This window comes from Musca autumnalis, unplaced genomic scaffold (genome assembly GCF_047663935.1).
Source record: "Musca autumnalis isolate F117 unplaced genomic scaffold, ASM4766393v1 scaffold_5, whole genome shotgun sequence".
NCBI lineage: Eukaryota > Metazoa > Arthropoda > Insecta > Diptera > Muscidae > Musca > Musca autumnalis.
The window spans coordinates 117,931,015-117,946,182 of record NW_027412088.1 but is presented as its reverse complement, the minus strand read 5'-3'; positions in this window follow the sequence as shown (position 1 = coordinate 117,946,182).

Below are 15,168 nucleotides of genomic sequence, written 5' to 3'. Positions count from 1 at the left end.
TTAAAACTTTTGCAGACATAAAAGGCTTTCTATGTACATTTTATAAAAACTTCGATTATTTTGCTATCCCTCAGTAATCTATAAAGTAGTCGGTTGGCTACACGTTGCATTACCTGTAACTAGTGAGGTAGCCCAAAATATTTAGCAATTATTCTTAATTAGGAAACACATATATTGTCTATTTTACGTGCCAAGTGTGGGGGGTAAAGTAGCTAGTGAGAACAGTAACTAGTTATGTAATTAAGAAAAAAGGGACAATTGACTTTTTTAGAACAACTGGGTTATGTCAGAAGCATTTGTATATTTGATAACAAAAATGATTTTATTTCTCTTTTAAAAGAAGATATTCTTGGAAGATTTTTTATGCCATTAGGGATACGGTTGTATTCCAAACATCCACTATGTTCAATACGTTGTTTAGTCACTTCTAAACGACATCTCTTCACTCTTAAGTTTGAACAATTTCTTGTATTTACCACAGTTTGGCTGGGATTAAACTGGATTGACTTCAGACCAATACCATGTATGGATTTAAATATATATGTCAACAACTGCAATTTGTAACACCCATACAATGGTAAAATATTTTTGGAAACAGTTCTGTAAAGCTCGTGCGTTGAGTACAAATTAGGGAGATTAAAAACAATCTTCAGAGCCTTATTCTGGGACCTTTGCAGCGACTTAAGTTGTGCGGCATATATAATTGCCATGTAGTTTAAATGACTCTGTATTAATGCATTATATAGCATATATTTGCTTTTAACATAAAATTTTCTCCTGAACTTCCGCAGAATTCCGATGGCTGGCGCAATTTTCATTTTTAACGCATCAATATGCACATTCCACGTCAAATTGTTTTGTATATGTATACCCAAATATTTTACTGATTCGCATTCAAAGATGGTAGTTTCGCCAATGGATACATTGAAATCTGATTCACTAGGCCGAGGTCGAAATCTTATAATTTTTGTTTTGTTGGAATTAATAACTAGTTTATTGATCCTGCAATATTCTTTTAAAATCCCAGCATCGTGCTCCATTTGGGCCTTTAGTACCAAATCATGATTGTATGGATACAACAAGGTTACATCGTCAGCATACATAATTATTTTTCCATAGAGATTCAAATTGGAAATATCGTTAAGGAATATTGTGAATAGCAAGGGCCCCAATACACTCCCTTGTGGTACTCCATGCTCCACTAAGCCAACCTCTCCATTTACGCTGTTTACATCTACAAACTGTTTCCTGTTTGTAAGGTAGCTTTCCAATAGTTTGAGTTCTTTACCCTGAATACCATAATATGGTAGCTTTGAAAGCAGTATGGCGTGGTCAACTAAATCGAAGGCTTTTGAAAAATCGTAAAAAACTGCTCCCACTCCACCGAAGTTTGCGTCCAGACTATCACAAATTATATTGAGTACATTTACTACAGCTTCATGGGTTCCACTATGTTTCCTAAATCCAAATTGCATTGGATACATTAGCTTGGTTTCATCCAGAAAATTCCATAATTATTTATGAATTAATTTTTCGTATAGCTTGTCAATCAGTGGCAATAAAGCTATAGGTCGGAAATCACATGTTCTATACGAGTTCTTAGACTTGGGTATTGGGATTATCTTTGCCATTTTAAGAACATCCGGATAAATCGACGTATTTATCATTACATTGAAAATTGATGCAAGATGTTCGCTTATGTAGTTTGCGGAAGCCACTAGTACTTTGCCATCAATTGCGTCATATCCAGGGCTTTTACTTGTATTTATATTCTTAATTTCTTCTTCAATGTCAGTTCGATGCAAAACCTGCAATGAAAATATTTGCTGACATTGTACTAGGCTGTGAAGTTTATTACAATGGTCGCCATCTTTGTAAGGAATGCTATCCTTTAAGCTCTTTGGAATATTTAAAAAATATTCATTGAACATATCACATATGACATTTTCATCATATACTACCACATCCATGTGATTTTTTAAGTGTATTTTTTTCTTTTCTCTCCTACCCAAACTTTCATTTAAAAACTCCCAAGATTTACGAGGGTTTTGGCTTAATTTCTCCAGATTCTGGCTAACGTACGAGTTCATGCACGTTGAACTGGCAATTTTTATTATGCGACGTATACGCTTCAAAGTGGACTCTGTTGTTGCATCACGACCATGTTTCCTTCTTTTAATCAATAACTTCTCTTTGAACTTCCTCAGTGCTTGGAGATTTTCATTCTCCCAAAGAGCTATCAAACTTTTTGATGACACTTTAACTTCTTTTATCGTTGTATGATCCTTTATACTGTTGGAAATAATGGAAGTGATATTATCCATATCAATAGAAGGATTGCCTGTATAAATGAAATTACTTGCTTCATTTCGAATTTGCGCGATAATGTTGTTCATATTTCGTTGTTTAATAAATCTTTTAGCTATTTGATTATTTTGTAAACTACTTTGGATTTGGCACCAAATTATGTTGTGATCTGATAGTTCACATTCGGTCGTAACAATATGTAATCTATTTGCTACGTTGCTGTATACGTGGTCAATAGACGTATTACTACCAGGGCGGGTAACTAAATTATGGCAAGATTCATAATCCGAAGATTCACATGGGTTCAGTTGATTTATATTGGAATCTCCAAAAACTATTGATGCTGTGCAGTAACTACCACACAATTCATTTTCTAGGTAGTCAAGGAAAATTTTTGATTCACATTTCGGTGATCGGTAGAAAGTAGAAATTTTTAGTGGAATTCCATTTATTTTGAAACCATCTAACGATATGCTGATAGCTTCTATATAATTTTTCTTTCACATAACTCCACCTCATAAACTAGATTTTTTCGTATATACAGGGATGTTCCACCATAACCATCACATCGACAACAGTGAGTAACATTGTATTCAGGTATGTTATAAATTTGTGTAATCTCTCTAGAAAACCAAGTTTCTTGAACAGCTATAATGGCAGGTAAAACTGGTAACTGTGCGATTAAAGCTTTGAATTTAGTGAATTTACTATATGACGAAATGCTTCTGACATTTACAGACATAATATTAAAATTAGAATTGTTAAACGAAAAATTTTCTATAAAACAATCTATATTTCCATATTGGTTTTTATTTAACATTATATGTATATTGAAAAAAGATAACAAAACGTGATATTAGAATACAAGTTTATTAATGTTGTTCTTCTGGAGATGCAAAATCGACTTGCCCATCATTGTCATCATCATCATCTTCTTCTTCACAAACTGGTACAATTCTCATGGATTTTCTTCCTTGGTATCTGCTTGTTGTAGCTTGAATCAATAAGTCATCAACATCATCTTTAGTGCGGATTAATATAGGCTTGGCAATGGCGCTCTTTTTAGCATATATTTTACTTCCAAACGTGTAAACATGATTATAACCGATAGTTTTCAATGATTTACTATAATTGAAAAGTTCAAGAGATTCTTTGCTCAAATAGTCATTAATATAAACTGACTTTGTGAATTAATTTTCTTTTAATTTAGTTTTGGCTTCCATGAGCTTATTTTTAGCCGATTTTGAGTTAAATTTAACTATCAATGATTGATTTTTGTTATTAGCACTCTTCTTATTTAAAAAATAAGCCTCATCTATATATTCTTCGTTGATTTTAACACCGATAGTTTCCGAGAGACCGATTACTGTTTCCACAGCACTTTTATTTTTTTTTTATTATTTCGATGGAAAAGTAATTTAATTGCCTTAAGTTTTTGTACATTACTATCCGGAGATATTTGCACCATAAATATACATACGTAATGCATTTTTATGTGCATGATTATTGTTTTTAATGATGAATGGACTCACTTTAATAATTTTTAGTTCATTGTCTTGTAAAGAAGATAGTTCATTGAAAATGTCTTCAGTACTTAAAGATTTGTTTAATCCTTTTAATAAAAAGGTTTTAGTTTTTAATCCCTTTGGAGTAAAGGTAAAAAAGCTTGCTTTAGTTTTTTCAAGATATGCTTTTACTCTTAAAAAATCATCTAGGGAATTCATAAGTAATGATTTTTTATTTCGGTATTCCTTAATACTGAAATTTTTGATTTGTAATCCATTTTTTAAGAATTCAATTAAGTCTTTTGTTTCTTTATCTATTATGTTTACAGGTGGATTTTTTTGTTTTTGTTTTTTGCATTATCATTATTGATCATTCTGTTGAGAAGATTTATTATTACAAGTGGTTGTCGTGTTGTTTGATGGTAAGCTAACACTTGGTTGTTGTTGCTTTTCTTTATTTTCTTTCACTTGGTTCTCAATTTTTTTAATAATTCTTTATCGCACTGCTCATCTTTTTCAATGTCTAACAATGCATAGTAGTTGTTTTTGTGTTGTTTTGCATTTGGCAACGCCATGATTTCTATATCTCGTGTTCTCTTAACTACGGTCCCGCTTGCAAGATGAACTAGTTCGGCATCGGTAATTCGTCGATTCTTAGGGCTACAGTAACTAGTTCCACTTTAGACCCCTCACAGTGCAATCAACTATAAACTTTAACATGGGGATGTCATAGGAGGTAACCAATTGACTTTTTATGCATTACCTGTAGATAGTATTGTACTAGTTCCAAGTTTACAGTCATATACCAGTATGTTGTTCAAAAAAGTGGTGGATTTAATGTAAGAGTAAATAGTCGCAACTGACGCCTCGTCGGTTACTTGGGGATAAAAAGGTGTCAATTGGTTCCCTTCGCATTACTTTCTGATGATTTGGTACTAGTTCGGCCCAGAATTATTTCTGGACTAATTGTGACAATTGGAATTTTCATTGGTAGTGAGAGAGAAGAAGATGGCAAATTGTATATTTCCTTCGTATTCCTTTTTTATACCAGAACAATGTGAATAATAGGTACGAATATGTTCAGTCCATCAGCACTAGCTTCTGTTATTAAATGCTGCATTTAAATGTAAGTTATTATGAAAATGCAAATGTGAATTATTTATACAACTCGTAGTTTTAACTTAAACTTAAATGGTGGATTTAATTTAGTCGCAACTGACGCACTTTCGTTTACTTGGGGAGTGTCAATTGGTTCTCTTCGCATTACTTTGGGTCAATATTTGTACTAGTAGGGCTTAAAACTAGTTCTGGACTAGTTAAATTGCGACAATTGGCATTTTCGTTGCTAGCGGGTATTTTGTTGATTTCTCAATAGCTGTACAATAACAATTATTATTATTGCAATAGTAAGAAAACAATTGATGTGAATTTCCGTTAAACATATCCGTACAGTATGACTGTCTAATGAAAACTCCACAAAACTTAATCCATATTGGTTCGATAATGTGCTAAAATATTTCTAAAACTGAAAATCAAAACGAGAGACTATACCGATAAAGACATGGTTTATACACCTGCCAAATTTCAGCTACATCGGTAGTATAATGTGGCTAAACCTTCAACCCTTTCCGAAAATCGGGAGGTACATTCTATTGGGGCTATTTTAAAGCGCGGACCGATATAGCCTATTTTCATTACCAAACATACTAGGAGTTATCGAAACTTCTGTACGCACGGACATGGTTCTATTCACTATATCGAATTTTATGCTGATCAAGAATATATGTATGTATATACTTTGTATATTTGGATGTGCTACAAACGAAATGACAAAGTTAATTATACCCATACGCATATTACGGCGCATATAACGCTACCACTTTAATGATAAGGCATTTAAAACGGCGTTTGTATTAGAGACTTTTGCCGGGAGGATTTATTTGACGTTTGCGCTATGGAATTGACATTTGAAACCCAGTGGGTTTATTAAGTCCGGTTAAGAGCAAACGGGGTAAAAGGTTAATATAGTACAGGTATCGGCAATTCCTTTACTCGCGAGCAAGCAAAACAGTTTCTCCACTCACACAATTCAACTGATTGAAAAATCATGTAAGTACACAATGACACCCCTAAAATATGCAAAGAAAATATGATGCCGTTTGAAAACCGTTACGGCACGTTGCTAGTAAATTTCCAAATAGGGTCACTTTGACCTGCTTTTTTTGCCCACTTACTAAACAAGAAACATATGGTACCATGGGGCGACTTCGCCACGTTTTTGTTCAAAATGTTCTCATACAGACGCCGTTAAAGTTATTTCAAATAATATTTGATTATTATGATTATAATTTTGTTTTTTTGCCATAAACTACCGAAAAATGCAACTGTTTTATGTTGTTGTATGATGCAGAAAAACAAAAATACTCAAACAATAATAAAAGTGAAAAAAATGGTTTAAAAAAACTTGAAAAAAATTATGGTTTTTGCACAGTTTATACAGTCGGACACTAAGGGCCTGTTACACTATGTCGAAAGAAAATGAAATCGAACTAAAAACACCTAAACTATGCTTTGACTTTGTTTTTGCTTCGAAACAAATACAAAATTTGAAAATCATACACGAGTTAAGTAGACATATTTCTCACATCAACACACCCCTATAATGACGTAGGCGCCACAACTCCTATATATTTCATAAAATGAATATATTGCCATTTGCAATTACTTTGTTGCTGCAAATTATTTTGATTATTATTCTTTAGTATTTTTTATATCACAAAAGGTAAATAATATACTACAAAATATACATACATACCATGATTTTTCGCAATACCCTGAATAACACAAAGCTGCGTGCATCCGAAATCATATCGATGACACAAATGCAAACTTTTGGCAGATGATAGATCTTCGTTAAACTCACAAATTTCCTTTTAAAGGATTTTTCTAGGACTTGTAGTTTTCGAGAAAATCGGCGCTGTCCTGGGCGCCCCAGTGGCGAAGCCGCCCCCTGTTACTATATATGTATTTTTTTCATAACTACACGCTATAAACAATATTTAAAACCATTTACTGCAAATTTATACATTTTCTTCGATTTTTGGCCAGGTTTTTCGGAAAATTTGACACGGTGCATTGTTTCAAATTGGAAACTTATTTTGATTGGTTAAATTTAGTCTTGTGTCAGACTATAAAAAATTTCATTACCAAAAATGATTGTCTCGACGAGCTGAGTCGATCTGGCTGTGTGTGTGTCTGTCCGTGCGTCTGTCCATCTAAACCTTGTAATAACGCTACAGGTCGCAATTTCGATCGGATCGTCACCAAATTTTTGGGTGTTGATGGAAGGAAAAAAAATTTATTTGGAGAAAAAGTCAACCTTTTTTTCGAAAGCGAATATCTCAGCTTCTATAAGGGATATACCAAAAGCAAAGTAGAAAATATCACCTTTCTGACGATGTAAATTAGGTTGTCGTAGGTGGTCAAACAACGAAGATATCACGGTAGTCGCAAATAAAATCCAAGTTTTCATTTTTGCGATTTTAATTATAATGACGAATATCACAGATTTGGTTGGGGACTTTCGAGTTGGCAACACTTCGTCGGTGGCATGCTTAAGTGTTCCATACGCCATTTGTCTGTTTTGAGATAATCGCATTTTAATGTTTTGCGTCACAACTGTGTGGAGCTGGCTAAAGCAAATATTTATATTTTTGACTTGAAATATTAATAATAGTATATAGAAAATATTTGCAAAAATGTAGAGGAATATGTATTAAAATATAAAAGTTATAGATATTTTTTAAAAAAAATAATTTTTGTCGATTTGTTCCATATCCGCACTTATGACACAAATGTGAAATATTGTAAATCACATGGAACAAAGTGACAAAAACATTTTCCATCTTTGCATCAATAAATTAAATACTTCTAAATCGAAAATTAAAATTTTGATTTTTGAAAAGTGTTTTTAAACTTGTAAGTTTTTAAAATATTAATTTCATAACTGAAAAAAGTTTATGCTTTCCCGTCGAGGCGTGGATATCTCGGAAACTAGAGCAGATAGGAGAAAGCCGACTAGAAATTCAGATAAAGCATACCGGAAAATCTTAGAAACCACCTGTATCTCAAAAAGTCAAAAATGGCATATGGAACACTTAAGCATGACACCGACGACTTGGCGTGAGAACATCATAAATATATTGCACTGTACTCCACGATTTTAAATTAAATAAAAACTTTGGAAATACTTCTGCTTGTGGTAATTAAAGCATATCTACATACTTATTAAACTTTTTAGTATTCGGGTAAAATCGAAAATGCCTGCCAAAAGTAGAAGTGTGAAAATCAATCAAATATTTTGTGGACTATGCAAGCTTCTTATAAATGAAGAAGAACAAGAATCAATTGAGTGCGATAAATGTAAAAAAATCTTCACGTTGGGTGCACGAAACTGAGTAGAAGAGAGTAGAAACATCTCCTAAAAAATCAAAACGAAGAGTTTGAGTGCCAACTTTGTACTGAGAGCAGTGGAAGCATTCAAACTGAGTTAAACTTAATAAATAGAGAACTGAAGAAACTCGACCAATTGTCTGCAATCAGGGGTGAGCACGCCTGTGTGCTAGCACTTAGACCATGGATAGGCAATGTGCGCTTACTGAGAGCAAGTGAGCGAAAACTTCAATGTAAAATGCATTGAAATGTATGCTCACTTGCTCTCAGTAAGCGCACATTGCCTATCCATGACTTAGACCAGGGGTGCTCACATTGAATATGTGTTTATCCGTTGCAGGCCAAACAACGACTGATGCTTACTCTCAATTTACGCTACCGTGAAGAAATGAGCAGCCCTAACTTAGACAAATTGTGAAAACGTACTCTTAGTTTTTTGTGAACCATAAACAATTAAAAGTTTATGCAATTTTTAACTTATATTTTTTAATAATTTGCATTGTGGACGATTTTAGACAACATTAATGTTTAAAAAATATTGAAATAAGTAATGAAACATCAAGAAAAATTAAATATTAATTCTCCCTTAAATTTGCCTCTCTCTCGATTTTGCTCAGCATTGCTTCACACTATATTTGTTTTTGTTACATCAAGTCTAGTGAGTCATCTAAGACACAATTATCCATTTAACTTTGTGACGTCAATACATACTCAAAATTTAGATTTGACATTTTGATTGATTTTTGACATCGAATCTTCAAAACATGGCTCTTCTTAAAAAATTTACAAATTCATATGATGACTTAGTCGACTTCGAAGAACAGCAAAGGAGTAGCAAATCAAAAGATAGTTTTTATGAGCTGCAAGTTCTTCAAGCTCATCTTGAATACGTCTGGTCACAGGTCAAACATTATTATGAAGAATGCCAGAATCATAAAACTGAGGAAAAAGAAATACCAATTGACCTAAATTACTTGAGAGAGACTTTCAGATCAGCGTTTGATGTTTACAAATCCTTGTTTGTCTTCATCAATTCCAAAATTGATGAAAGTTATTCAACTAGACACAATTGTATGCCCACTCAGGCTCAGGCAATCAAATAGATAAAAATCTTCGAATAAAAATACAGTCCACAACTTCCACTAAGATGCTAGCTCTTCGCGGCAGACATCAACAATTATGTGAACACACGTTTTTAAAGCAAACTTCTAATAAAGCAAAGGTGCTGACATCGCTACCTCTTTGTGTTAAACGTCCAAAATTATCAAAAAACACCTTGATATTTAAATCTTTTACTGAGACGAAATATTTTTCATCGGAAAACGCTTCGCGATCCATTCACAATAACAATAGACCTCAAATCATATCGGAAAGGGACTTGTTAATTTCAGATAACACAAAATCACGTCATCAAAACCAGCTAGATCCTCGCGATGAGGATATACCTCAAACAAAATCGGAAGAGTCCTTGCTATTAGCTTCTTCTGGCGACCTAGAACAGCGACTTAGACTTCCGATGAGAAAACTTAAACCTATCTCAGGCCTACATATATCCGAAAGTGATTGAAACATCAACTCAAGCTTGTGCTTTCACACTTTGCTCGCAGCCTGACATCAAATTAAACACTTGCCATTATTTTACAAAGAATTTAGTGATTAATTCGCCTTGCTCACATTTTGTATGATCCACAATTTCACATAAATTGCCTAGTTGATATCCTTACTGGCCTTGACATCATTCCAAAGCTGCTTGACTTAAAAGTTTATGCTTTCCCGTCGAGGCGTGGATATCTCGGAAACTAGAGCAGATAGGAGAAAGCCGACTAGAAATTCAGATAAAGCATACCGGAAAATCTTAGAAACCACCTGTATCTCAAAAAGTCAAAAATGGCGTATGGAACACTTAAGCATGACACCGACGACTTGGCGTGAGAACATCATAAATACAGTCGGACCTCGATTATCCGTAATGGTCGGGACCGGAAGCATTACGGATAATCGATTTTCCCGGATAATGGAGTCAATGTTTTTATGTAGTTTTCGAAAATATTTTTTATTGGAAAGGCATAGCATTGTACAGATTTGTACAGATATATTTGTATGGCTATTTTTGTTATATTTTCTCAATTATCCTTTTTGTTGGGCTTTCCTTGGTCAGATAAATTTGATGACAATTAAAACGAGTTTTATTTCATTTTCTGCTCGATGTTTCGCCGGCTTTTTTCCAGCTTTTTCAGGAGCTTTTTTATTTAAATTCTGGTAACAATTTAGAAAAATAATTATTTAGTTAACATTGTTTTAGCTGTTTCACTTAAATTCTTACTTACACTATTTATTGTTCATAATTATTTATTATTATTAATATTAAAAACTGGACTCCACAACACATAATTAATATAATAAAATAAATAATTAAATAAATAATCACAGAATTAAAGCTAAATCACAGATGGCGTTACGTTATTGCAATGGAATACTGAAGGTTTGTTTTGTCTTCTTTTGTGTTCATAGATATGTCAAGTCGTTGTTGTATAGGTAGGTTTTCAAGCGTATATCTTCTATTTTCCTTTTTTTCCTTGTCCAATATTTTGATGTTTTTCCAATCAGCTGTATGTCCATTCTCTTTCATACAGTATGCAAAGTTCATATTCGTACACCCCTAAAAAATGAACAAAATCGTTATTAATACCATATTTTATGTGCAAATATGAAATATTTAATAGGAATTACCATGACGAAGGAAGATTTAAGAATAAAAAAGCAAATGTTTAATTTATTCCGTCATTTAGGTATAGATGGCGCCTATGTGGGTGGCAAAGTTCGTATTCGTACACCTATAAGCTTTATATATTTGGAGTTTTTAAGGATTTTCAAAGCAAAATACCGCAAATTTTTGTTCTTTTCTTCTTTTGGAATGGCTCTGGTATAGAAATATGTAAAAATAACGATAATTTTATTAAAAATTTTGTATGAATAAAAAGTCGGACGATTATTTGAAATACTTAAGAAAAATGTGCTAGATATGATTAACTATTGCAATTTATTCCCGAATTTTTGACGAAAATAGCTAATAGCAGTCCTTCTGTAACAATATTCGAGGTCTAATATGAAAATAAATGTTGTCAGCGTTTTGGAATGCGAAGAAACGTAATCCGGGCCTAGGTAAAGTAAACACATTTTTGGATTTTACTTGGTAAAAATCGAAAGTTTGGTTTTATATTTGACATAAAATGTATTGAAGTTTCAGAATACGTTTTCGAAAATCATTTTATGTCGAAAACTGTGAGAAATTATGAAGAAAAATGAAACTGTACAAGTTGTCATACGGCCTGCGTACGACTGAAATTCTACGCTTACTTTGAACGAGGGTTATAGCTTCCAAAATTGCGAAAATAATGGTTTTTACTTCTTGAAAATTATATTTCTTTACCGAAGGATCCAAAATGAGTACAGAAATGTCAAAAGAATGATGTAAATTTTCCAGGAAAGAACGTGGGGTAAACTTTTGAAGAAATTCATTATTTCTGGGGAAATGTTCTTCCTGAGAAATTTATTATTCCTCGTAATTTCCGATATGTCTTGGCATAAAATGATTTTCGAAACTGTATTCTAAAACTTCAATACATTTAATGTCAAATATAAAACGAAACTTGCGATTTTCACCAAGTATAAACCAAAAATATGTGTACTTTGCCTAAGCCCGGAATACGTTTCTTTGCATTTCCAAACGCTGACAACATTTGTTTTCATATTAGACCTTGAATATTGTTACAGAAGGACCGCTATTAGCTATTTTCGTCCAAAATTCTGGAATAAATTGCAATAGTTAATCATATCTAGAAAATTTTTCTTTAGCATTTCACATATTCGTCCGACTTTTTGTTCATGCCAAATTTTTTATAAAATTACCGTTATTTCTACATATTTCTATAGCAGAGGCATTCCAAAAGAAGAGAAGTACAAAAATGTGCGGTATTTTGCTTTGAAAATCCTTAAAAACTCCAAATATATAGTGCTTATAGGTGTACGAATACGAACTTTGCCACCCACACAGGCGACATCTATACCTAAATGACGGAATAAATTAAAAATTTGATTTGTTATTCATAAATCTTTCTTCGTTATGGTAATTCCTATCAATTATTTCATATTTGCACATAAAATATGGAATTAATAACGATTTTATTAATTTTTTAGGGGTGTACGAATATGAACTTTGCATACTGTATGTTGTGAGAGCGCATTCTTCTACCTCGTTTCCCGCTCATGTGATTTCGTACACAACATTGTTTTGGTTCATTTTTTCCCCTTTTATTTTAGTTCGTTTAAATGTTGTTCTCAATATTTCGTTTGATCGGTGTGCTACTTTTGTTATTGTTGTGTTTTAATAATGCTTTTTAAGTTTTTTGTTATGTTTGTTAAAGGAAAGAAATGAAATAAAATTAAGAATTCAAGAACTTACATTTGCAGAAAATATTCCGAAAAAATAAAGCAATTTATTACTCCATATTATAACATACATAAGTACTATTTTAAAATATTATATTGGTTCCAATTGTCTCATATTATGCATTTCGTCCTTTTAGTTACTCCATTTTTGTTTTGTTTCCATTTTCTTTGATTAATCAAATTAATTGGAAGGTAGGTTTTTACTCCCGTATAATGGAGTTTATAACGGATAATAAAGGTATTGGAAAGAACAGAAACATTTATTTTCTATCCCGGATAATTGATTCGCGGATAATCGAGGTTCGACTGTATATTGCACTGTACTCCACGATTTTAAATTAAATAAAAACTTTGGAAATACTTCTGCTTGTGGTAATTAAAGCATATCTACATACTTATTAAACTTTTTAGTATTCGGGTAAAATCGAAAATGCCTGCCAAAAGTAGAAGTGTGAAAATCAATCAAATATTTTGTGGACTATGCAAGCTTCTTGTAAATGAAGAAGAACAAGAATCAATTGAGTGCGATAAATGTAAAAAAATCTTCACGTTGGGTGCACGAAACTGAGTAGAAGAGAGTAGAAACATCTCCTAAAAAATCAAAACGAAGAGTTTGAGTGCCAACTTTGTACTGAGAGCAGTGGAAGCATTCAAACTGAGTTAAACTTAATAAATAGAGAACTGAAGAAACTCGACCAATTGTCTGCAATCAGGGGTGAGCACGCCTGTGTGCTAGCACTTAGACCATGGATAGGCAATGTGCGCTTACTGAGAGCAAGTGAGCGAAAACTTCAATGTAAAATGCATTGAAATGTATGCTCACTTGCTCTCAGTAAGCGCACATTGCCTATCCATGACTTAGACCAGGGGTGCTCACATTGAATATGTGTTTCTCCGTTGCAGGCCAAACAACGACTGATGCTTACTCTCAATTTACGCTACCGTGAAGAAATGAGCAGCCCTAACTTAGACAAATTGTGAAAACGTACTCTTAGTTTTTTGTGAACCATAAACAATTAAAAGTTTATGCAATTTTTAACTTATATTTTTTAATAATTTGCATTGTGGACGATTTTAGACAACATTAATGTTTAAAAAATATTGAAATAAGTAATGAAACATCAAGAAAAATTAAATATTAATTCTCCCTTAAATTTGCCTCTCTCTCGATTTTGCTCAGCATTGCTTCACACTATATTTGTTTTTGTTACATCAAGTCTAGTGAGTCATCTAAGACACAATTATCCATCTAACTTTGTGACGTCAATACATACTCAAAATTTAGATTTGACATTTTGATTGATTTTTGACATCGAATCTTCAAAACATGGCTCTTCTTAAAAAATTTACAAATTCATATGATGACTTAGTCGACTTCGAAGAACAGCAAAGGAGTAGCAAATCAAAAGATAGTTTTTATGAGCTGCAAGTTCTTCAAGCTCATCTTGAATACGTCTGGTCACAGGTCAAACATTATTATGAAGAATGCCAGAATCATAAAACTGAGGAAAAAGAAATACCAATTGACCTAAATTACTTGAGAGAGACTTTCAGATCAGCGTTTGATGTTTACAAATCCTTGTTTGTCTTCATCAATTCCAAAATTGATGAAAGTTATTCAACTAGACACAATTGTATGCCCACTCAGGCTCAGGCAATCAAATAGATAAAAATCTTCGAATAAAAATACAGTCCACAACTTCCACTAAGATGCTAGCTCTTCGCGGCAGACATCAACAATTATGTGAACACACGTTTTTAAAGCAAACTTCTAATAAAGCAAAGGTGCTGACATCGCTACCTCTTTGTGTTAAACGTCCAAAATTATCAAAAAACACCTTGATATTTAAATCTTTTACTGAGACGAAATATTTTTCATCGGAAAACGCTTCGCGATCCATTCACAATAACAATAGACCTCAAATCATATCGGAAAGGGACTTGTTAATTTCAGATAACACAAAATCACGTCATCAAAACCAGCTAGATCTTCGCGATGAGGATATACCTCAAACAAAATCGGAAGAGTCCTTGCTATTAGCTTCTTCTGGCGACCTAGAACAGCGACTTAGACTTCCAATGAGAAAACTTAAACCTATCTCAGGCCTACATATATCCGAAAGTGATTGAAACATCAACTCAAGCTTGTGCTTTCACACTTTGCTCGCAGCCTGACATCAAATTAAACACTTGCCATTATTTTACAAAGAATTTAGTGATTAATTCGCCTTGCTCACATTTTGTATGATCCACAATTTCACATAAATTGCCTAGTTGATATCCTTACTGGCCTTGACATCATTCCAAAGCTGCTTGACTTAAAAGTTCCTATGTGCTTTCTGGGAAACTTAGTAATTCATACAAAAGCTTTTGCATGGATTGTGCTGTTTTTCGTTTCTTTATTGTACGTATAAGCTCTTTTTCGTAATGTATTCTTTGCAGCACTTCATTGTTC